We start from the raw sequence: 8,611 nt of genomic DNA on the forward strand, positions 1-8,611 counted from the left end.
CAGGGGCGTGGTTTTGGGGAAGTCCCTGGCTCCCTCTGGGCCTCAGTCTTCTTGTCTGTAAAATGGGCACACGGATCATCCTCCCCAAGCCCATTTCATCCAGTTCAATCCCACAAGTTTCTCCTGAGAGCCGTTTCATGCCAAGTCCTCAGCCAGGCACTGGGAACACACCAGTCAGCCAAACAGGTTGTCACAAGGTCCTGCGAAACCCTAGGTGTGGATGTGACTTTTGGGTCGAGGAAGTCCCGCCTAGGGGAATGGCGTCTCCTATTCTACTGGATCTCTGGCGGCCGTTACCCCGTCACCCTCTCTCATAAGCAGGGGTCCAGCCAGGGGACAAGAGACTCTGTGGGGCTGAGGCTGGTGGGGAGAAAGCATGATTCAGGCAGCGAGAGGCTTCGGGCTGTGCCTGGGCCGCCGTGCTCCTGGGAACGCGCTCTTTTGCTTCCTGGACAGATGACTTGGGAAAGTCCCTTCTCGTGTTCGGGTCTCGATTTCTCACCTCCCCGGCAGGTCTGAGCTTTTCTCGGGAGGACTGGCCGGTGGAGAGGGAGCACATCACCTCCCGGCTGCTTAGATGTCCCCGATTGTCCGTAGGAGGCGTCCCTGCTGGGCCCAGTCACGGGTCATCTGCTCTGGCCTCTTCTGGAAGCTTCCTGGGAGCACCGTTGAAGGTGGGTCACCCAGCAGACGTGACTGACTTACACCTGGGAGCATTTGAGAGTTTCCTAAATTCCTGGCTCCCATCTGACCCCTGCCACTGTCCTGAAAGCGGCAGGGGGGCGCGTCCTCTGTGGTTCCCACCATCAGATGCACACCAGCAGAGGCTCAGCGAGGCCAAGGACGCTCCAAGGTCATGGGCCGGGACCGAGACCCAAAACTGCTGCTCTGATCACTCAACTGAGCCACGGGCTTCTGCCTCCGCCTCCACCCTCCTTGGGGTCTGAGGATCCCCCTGCCCCAGGGCACCTGATGCAGCTGTCCCTGGAGATCCTGCCCTTTCAACAGCAACCAGGTTAAGTTGCCTGTATTCCAACCACAGCTTGGGGAGCAGACCTCTCCCCGTCAGGAGGATATGGGGATTTTCTCAGAACATTGACATTTGTTCCGTGTTCCTTTCTATTTCCTCAATTAGAAATGCTTAATTTAATGGAATACTCGGAGCCCCAGAGGAGGAACAAGCCTGGGATGACTAATACAATATTTATGCGCTGGGAGAGCTGAGTTCCCGCGTCCCCTGCCTCCCCGCTCCTTTGTGGGGCTCGCTCCCTCCTGCGCCTCCCTGGGTGGTTGAATCCTTGCCTGGAAGCAGCAGCCTGGGGGAGCCCGAGTGGCGAGCTGAGGCCTCACCTGTGATGCCTGGAGCCAGCTGTCGGTTTTCCTCCTCACCAAGGACGTGGTCCTGATTCTGCACCACGGAACCAGCAGCTGGCGTCAGTCCTAGATGGCCTGATGTCCACACCTGACCTTCACCTTTCACCCGTTAGGCCCTGAGAGGGGATGTGTGTGTTCAGGTAGTCGCCTACTTGCAAAGGGACTGCTGTGGGTTCAAGGGCTTTCCAAGTGGCTCGGTAGTAAAGAGCCTGCCCGCCAATGCAGGAGATGCAGGTTCGATCCCTGGGTCGGGAAGATCCCCTGGAGGAGAAAATGGCAACCCACTCCAGTTTTCTTGCTTGGGCAATCCCATGGACCGAGGAGCCTGGTGGGCTATGGTCTATGAGGTCAAAAAAGAGTGGGAGGTGAACAGGCACGTGTGTGCATACACACAGGTGGGCTCAGGGGTATACTCCAAAACTCGTAACTCAGTACCTGTGAACACGACCTCATCTGGAAAGAGAATCTTTGGAGGTGTAATTAGTTAAGACGAGGTCACACTGTACCAGGGTAAATCCAGTAACTGGTGTCTTTATAAGAAGCCATGTGTGCGTGTGCTGAGTCACTTCAGTCATCTCCGACTCTATGCGACCCTATGGACTGTAGCCCACCAGGTCCATGGGATTCTCCAGGCAAGTATACTGGAGTGGGTTGCCATTTCCTCCTCCAGCGGATCTTCCCAACCTGGGGGTCAAACCCAAGTCTGTTTTGTCTCCTGCACTGGCAGGCGTAAGAAGCCAGAGGAAGCCACCGACACACAGAGAGGGGACCCGGCTTACAGAGCGATGCTGCCGTAAGCCAAGGCACACCTGGAGCCTCCGGAGACAAGAAGAAGGATCCTGCCCTGGAGTCTTCAGATGGAGCGTGGCCCTCCTGACCTTTGATCTTATTATTTTTTTTTTTCATAAAAAAATTTTTTTTTGGCCATGCCACTCAGCTTGCGGGATCTTAGTTCCCTGATCAGGGACTGAGGCTGGGCCCTGGCAGTGAAAGTTGGGCCGCCAGAGAAGTCCCCTGGTACCTTGGTCTTAGACTTCTGGCCTCTAGAATTGTGAGAGAATAAGTTTCTGTTGTTTTTAGGTGCCCAGTTTCGGGTCCTTTGTCATGGTGGTCTTGGGAAATGAATACAGGCCCTATAACCAGGGTTGTTCTGGAAAATCAGAATAGGGACTTCCCTAGTGGTCAGTGGCTAAGACTCTGCACTTCCAATGCAAGGGGGCTGGGGCTCCATCTCGGGTTGGGGGACTAGATCTCACGTGCTGCAACCAGAGATTTACACGCTGCAGCTAAGGCCTGGTGTAGCCAAATCCGTACTTTAAAAAACACATCAGAATAGTAACCGCAGCTACATAGTAAGTGCTTGTCACGTGCTGAGCGTACTTTCTCTTCTTCTGTCTGAAGACACCTGTGAGGCACGTGCTGTTTTTCTCTCCTCCGTGACGAGCAGACGGAGGCTAAAGTAAAGTCACTCAGTTGTGTCCGACTCTTTGTGACCCCATGGACTGTAGCCCACCAGGCTCCTCTGTCCATGAGATTCTCCAGGCAAGAATACTGGAGTGGGTAGCCATTTCCTTCTCCAGGGGATCTTCCTGACCCAGGGATCGAACCCAGGTCTTCCGAGTTGCAGCAGATTCTTTACCATCTGAGCCACTAGGGAAGTTAGACTGAGGCTTCCAGAGGGGAAATGATGGCCCAAGCGCACACCTCTGGTGAGAGGTGGGTCTGGGACACGGGTTGAGGCTGGCTGACCAGCTGCCTGTTTCTTTGTTGCTTCATAACACATCACCCCAAAGCAGCATCTAAAACCAGCAGCCATCATTTTTTTTTCCTCTCTTGTGGTCTTTGAGCAGAGGCTACGCTCTAGTCTCAGGCTTACTTGCCCTTTGGCCTGTGGGATCTTCCTGGACCAAGGATCAAACCTGTGTTCCCTGCATCAGCAGGTGAATTCTTAACTGCTGGGCTCCCAGGGAAGTTTCTACTTTTTTTTTAATTAATTTTTTTTTTCATTTACTTTATTATCATTTTTTGGCTGCACTACACCACTTGTGCAATCTTAGTGCCCTGACTGGGAATTGAACCTGGGCCCTCAGCAGTGGAAACACGAAGTGCTAACCACTGGACCACCAGGGAAGCCTAATTTGCTTTCTTAATCTCACTGCTTCACTATTTCCGCTCGCAAGATCTCAGGCATCTCTACTTCCCCCCCGCGCCCTGCTCCAGTCCCCAGCAAAGCCCAGTGACTGATCTGAGTCCTTAGCAAGACTAGAGGGAGAGGCAGAGCCCAGATTGTGGAAGCCACAAAGAGGAGCCCAGAGGTCAAGGGGGGCAGTTTTTAAGAAATTGTGGTCCAATATCTACAGAGTAAAGTTTAAACATTTTAAAACACACAATTCAGGGGCATTTAGCACCTTTACAATGTTAAACAAGCATCACCATCTCGTTCTAGAACACTATCATCACTCTAGAAGGAAATGCTGTACTAAATGGGGGTTTTTCTGGAGGAGGTGATGCTTTTATTTTCTATATTTCAGCTGAGTCGTGGGGCATATGGGAATTCTGTTCCCCCACCAGGGATTGAACCCATGCTCCCTGCATTGGAAATGTAGAGTCTTCACCCTTGAATCTCCGGGGAAGTCCCAGAGGCGACACTTTCAGGCTTGAGAAGGATCTCTCTGCTTATTGCGTGGGCCAGAGTGGGTGGTGGTGAAGCTGCAGGGATCAAGCCAGCAGAGAGGCTGGTCGGTGCAGGGAGCGTGGGGGCTCAGGTAGGGTGGAGGTGATGGGAAGGCAAGAAGAATTCAGAGCTGGCGTTTAGGTGATGGGGTTACGGAAGTGGGTGGGTGCCTGACGTGCCCAGGTGATAGCAGTTTCCCAGGTGGGAGAGTCATGCGAGTGGAACTGGCGTTTCCAGAACTGGAAAATGCTGGAAGGCCGGCCAACTGGTGGTGCTGGAGGAGGGGTGCAAACTGTGACTCCGCTCTGGAGGACACGAGACCCCGGGGGACGTCCAAGCGGACCCACCCAGGTGGCAGCTGGGAATCCTTTTTTTTTTTTAATTATGCTTTGCTTTGAAAGGGCTTCCCAGGTGGTGTAGTAGTAAGGAATCCACCCTCCAGGACTTCCTGGGCTGGTGCAGTAGCTAAGACACTGAGCTCCCAAAGCTAGGGGGCCCGGGTTCAACCCCTGGTCAGGAAACTAGATCCCACATGCCACAAGGAAGAGTTTGCATGACACAGCTAAAGATCCCTTGTGCCACAAGTAGGACCTGGAGCAGCCAAATAAATAATAAATATTTTTTAAAAAAAGAGCCCACCTGCCAATGCAGGAGATGCAAGAGATGCAGATTCCATCCTTGAGTCAGGAAGATCCCCTAGTAACCCACTCCAGCATTCTTGCCTGGAGATTCCCATGGACAGAGAAGCCTGGCGGGCTACAGTCCATGGGGTCGCAGAGAGTCAGACACGACAGCACACGTACGTGCACATTGCTTTCCAGGTTATTATTATTTTTGGCTGTGTTGTGCTGCCTGTGGAATCTTTGTTCCCCGACCAGGGACTACCGTGCTCCCTGCACTGGGAGTGCAGAGTCCCAACCACTGGATTGCCAGGGAATTCCTGGGAATACTTCTCAGCACAGAGGGTCAGATTGGCTGGGACTTCCCAGCCTCAGCCCTAGTGAAGTCTGAGGTCAGATCACTGTGTGTTGTGGGGGCCACCCTGTGCATTGATGGGGTGCCCAATCTCTGGACTCTACCCAGTTCAGTTCAGTTGCTCAGTCGTGTCCGACTCTTTGCGACCCCATGAATTGTAGCACACCAGGCTTCCATGTCCATCACCAACTCCCGGAGTTTACTCAAACTCATGTCCATTGAGTCGGTGATGCTATCTAAACATCTCATCCTCTGTGGTCCCCGTCTCCTCCTACCTTCAATCTTTCCCAGCATCAGGGTCTTTTCAAAAAGTTCTTCACATCAGGTGCCCAAAGTATTGGAGTTTCAGCTTCAACATCAGTCCTTCCAATGAATATTCAGGACTGATTTCGTTTAGGATGGACTGGTTGGATCTCCTTGCAGTCCAAGGGACTCTCAAGAGTCTTCTCCAACACCACAGTTCAAAAGTATCAATTCTTTGGCACTCAGCTTTCTTTATAGTCCAACTCTCACATCCATACATGACTACTGGAAAAACCATACCTTTGACTAGATGGACTTTTGTTGGCAAAGTAATGTCTCTGCTTTTAAATATGCTGTCTAGGACTCTACCCAGGAGATGTCAATTACATCCCTTTCTCAGGCATGAAGATCACAAATGTCTCCAGACATTGCCAGATGTCCCCTGGGGGTGGGGGGCACAGTTGCTCCGGATGAGAACTACTCGGTTCAGTGCTTTGGAGAGTCTGTATCTAGAGGGTGGTGTAAACCTCTGGACTCCTTGAGATGCTCAGAGGGTCAGTGTGGTGTGAGAGCGGAGAGGCCTGCTTTGTCTGTGCCCCAGCTCCAATGGGGCACAACCAGCAGAGACCACCAGACTCATCAAGAAGGAGGGACTGGGGGGAGGAAGGAGGGACAAGCCCAGAAGAAGGCAGATCAGGGTGTGGTCTGCTACCCCCATCTCCCTCCCTTCACCTGCCATGAACATCACCTTTCTGCCTGGACTCTGTGGCCGGGGAGGGACCGCAGAGTGCGATGGGCCAACGGCTTAAGCCTCTCATGTCTGCACTTCCTCAGCCCTAATACAGGCAGGGCTCCCAGCGGTACCTGCCTTCGAGAGAGTTGTGGCGATTACATGCGTCTCCGCCGCACAGAGCTTCGGACCGGGCTTCTCATTTGAAAGTGTAAATCGGGGTTGCTGTTCTTAGTATTCTACTCATTTCCAGACCTCGGACTTTGCCTTAGTTCACGGGTTTAATTAACTCCATGATTCATACATTCAGCAAATATGTCCAGGAGCCTTACTCCATGCTCCCCCTGGGAGAGAAGCAGTGAGCAGGAGGCAGGCAGACCCTGGCCTGTTGAAAGCCTGGGCTTGGGGAGGGGTGGGGAGACAGATATTAATCAAATGTCACACATGTAATTACAGATGGAGACAAGCGCTGTGATGAAGGGCAAGAGAAGCTGGGATGCAGACTCCTTCTCGGTTTAGCTGCCTTCTCGGTTCAGCTGTGGGCAGCTTCCTCAGGCAACTCAGCAACAGCTGTTTGCAGGGCCTGACCCTCCACCAAGGGAGCAAGTCAAGGATGGAAACCCTCTCCAATGCATCTTTCATCATCCTGGAGAAAGGATTCCTCTGAAGCAGTCTTAAGGCCTGCTATTTCTACTGAAGGGGGCTTCAGTCTTTTCAAGCTCAGCTTTGGATTGAAACACCAAGTTCTCAAAATGTGAATGAGAATGTAGAGAAACAGGGGCAGCGTTAAAGCTGTTCCTTAAGCCTCCTGGCTTTTCTGGAGAAAACCACCTGCTTGTTCGGGTTGATTTTAGCATAGATGGTGGGGACAGGGGACACACCCACATACACACATCTTCCATAAAGCGTCATCCTGGTAGGGGGGATACCACCTGGCATGATGGAAAATACTCCTGGTTAAAGGCTGGGAGGTTTGGACCCTGGTTCAGGCTCGACCTCCAAACCGGAAGGATGACCTGGAGTTCAGGCCATTCCCCTCCTGGACGCTAAACCTCCAATCACTTCTGCTCTAGAGTCCAGGTCTCAGGGTCGAGACCCGGGTGAGGAGAGGGAGGCTGGTGGAGGTGCTGAGTCAGATCCTGTCTTCATTTACAGATGTTGCTATTCTGTTCACCATGGGTGTTTGGAGGCTTTAAAAAAGCAGTGCATCCAATGTTCATTGCAGCATAGCCAAGACATGGAAGCAACCTAGATGTCCATTGACAGAGGAAAGGATAAAGAAGATATGGTACATACATACAATGGAATATCATTCAGCCATTAAAAAGAATGAAATAATGTCCATTGCAGCAACATAGATATTGTCACAGTAGTGAAGTAAATCAGAGAAGGAGAAATATCATATGACACCCCTTAAAAGTGGACTCTCAAAAGAAATGATACAAATGAATTTACGAAACAGAAAGAGGCTCATAAACAGAGAAGGAACTTACGGAGGAAGTTCGGATGGGGGAAGGGGTAGTTAGGGAGTTTGGGATGGACGTGTACTCACTGTTATGTTTAAAATGGACAGCCAACAAGGACGCGCTGTATAGCACAGGGAAGTCTGGTCACCGTTCTGTGCCCGTCTGGATGGAAGGGAGCGTGGGGGAGAATGGATACGTGTATATGTACGGCTGAGTCCCTTTGCTGTCTACCTGAAACTGTCACAGCGTTGTGAATTGGCTATAGTCCAATACAAAAGAAAAAGTTTAAAGTTGTTTTAAAAAGAGCAGGACACGGCTCTGTTATTTATCCAGGTGAGCGAGTCGTGGAGGTGGTCTTAGATTTTGCACCCAGGGCCAGTGGCTCACTGCCTCACTCTAGTTCTGATTCTCATGGGCCCCTGCTGGACCTACCCTTTTTACTTTGAGGGTATTTGGGTTGAAAGTTCTTCCTATTTGTAGAGCATCTTATGGCTTCCAAAGCTCGCTCACTTCTGAGATCTCTTTTGAGATTTTGGGAGTCCCAAAAAATACCCAAGATGGGGGGTGTTGTTCACCCATTCACAGATGAAGAAACTAAGATGAAGAAACTTTTCCAGAGAAAAAAGATAGTGTGTTCAGGGTCACAAACTAGGTCAGATCCAAGTTCAAGGGGGTTTTTCTGCTCCATTCCCTGGACAGCTTGACAGGTACAGTTGAATGGGTCTTGTCAGATGACTTTAAGAATTTATTATTACTTTTTTCTTCACAACAATAGTATGTGTTCATTATAGAACATTTGAAAAATACACATAAAGAACAGAAAGTGAATAAAAGCCTCCTATAGTTCACCACGCAGTGATGACATCTATTAATATTTTTACATATTTCTTAAAAATCTTTATTAAATTTTTAATAATATTGCTTCTGTCATTTATGTTCTATTTTTTGGTACCTTTGAGTAAATAAATAAAAGATGCCCTCTCCAGATAGGGGTGAATGGTTTAGCACATGGAACCAGAAAACACCCTTTTATGAACCAGCCCAGCAGCAGGGCACAGTCTGATGAGCAGGTGCAACTTGGATTTCTTCCCGACCTTGGTTCCTTGGGGAGGGGGAAGGTGCTTTTGTGCCGTGCTCAACCTGCCCTAC

General features: G+C 50.8%; 1 long non-coding RNA gene across 1 annotated transcript in view; it reads left to right on the forward strand.

Moving 5' to 3' along the window:
* The window catches only part of LOC138985552 (uncharacterized), a 61,210-nt gene extending 52,915 nt beyond the window's left edge, over positions 1 to 8,295 (forward strand). Inside the window, exon 3 of the long non-coding RNA XR_011462593.1 lies at positions 6,453 to 8,295. This is a non-coding gene — a long non-coding RNA (uncharacterized lncRNA). The remainder of the gene's footprint in view (positions 1 to 6,452) is intronic.
* Positions 8,296 to 8,611: the final 316 nt, after the last annotated feature.

Source organism: Bos mutus, chromosome 25, assembly GCF_027580195.1.
Source record: "Bos mutus isolate GX-2022 chromosome 25, NWIPB_WYAK_1.1, whole genome shotgun sequence".
In the NCBI taxonomy this organism is placed as follows: Eukaryota; Metazoa; Chordata; class Mammalia; order Artiodactyla; family Bovidae; genus Bos; species Bos mutus.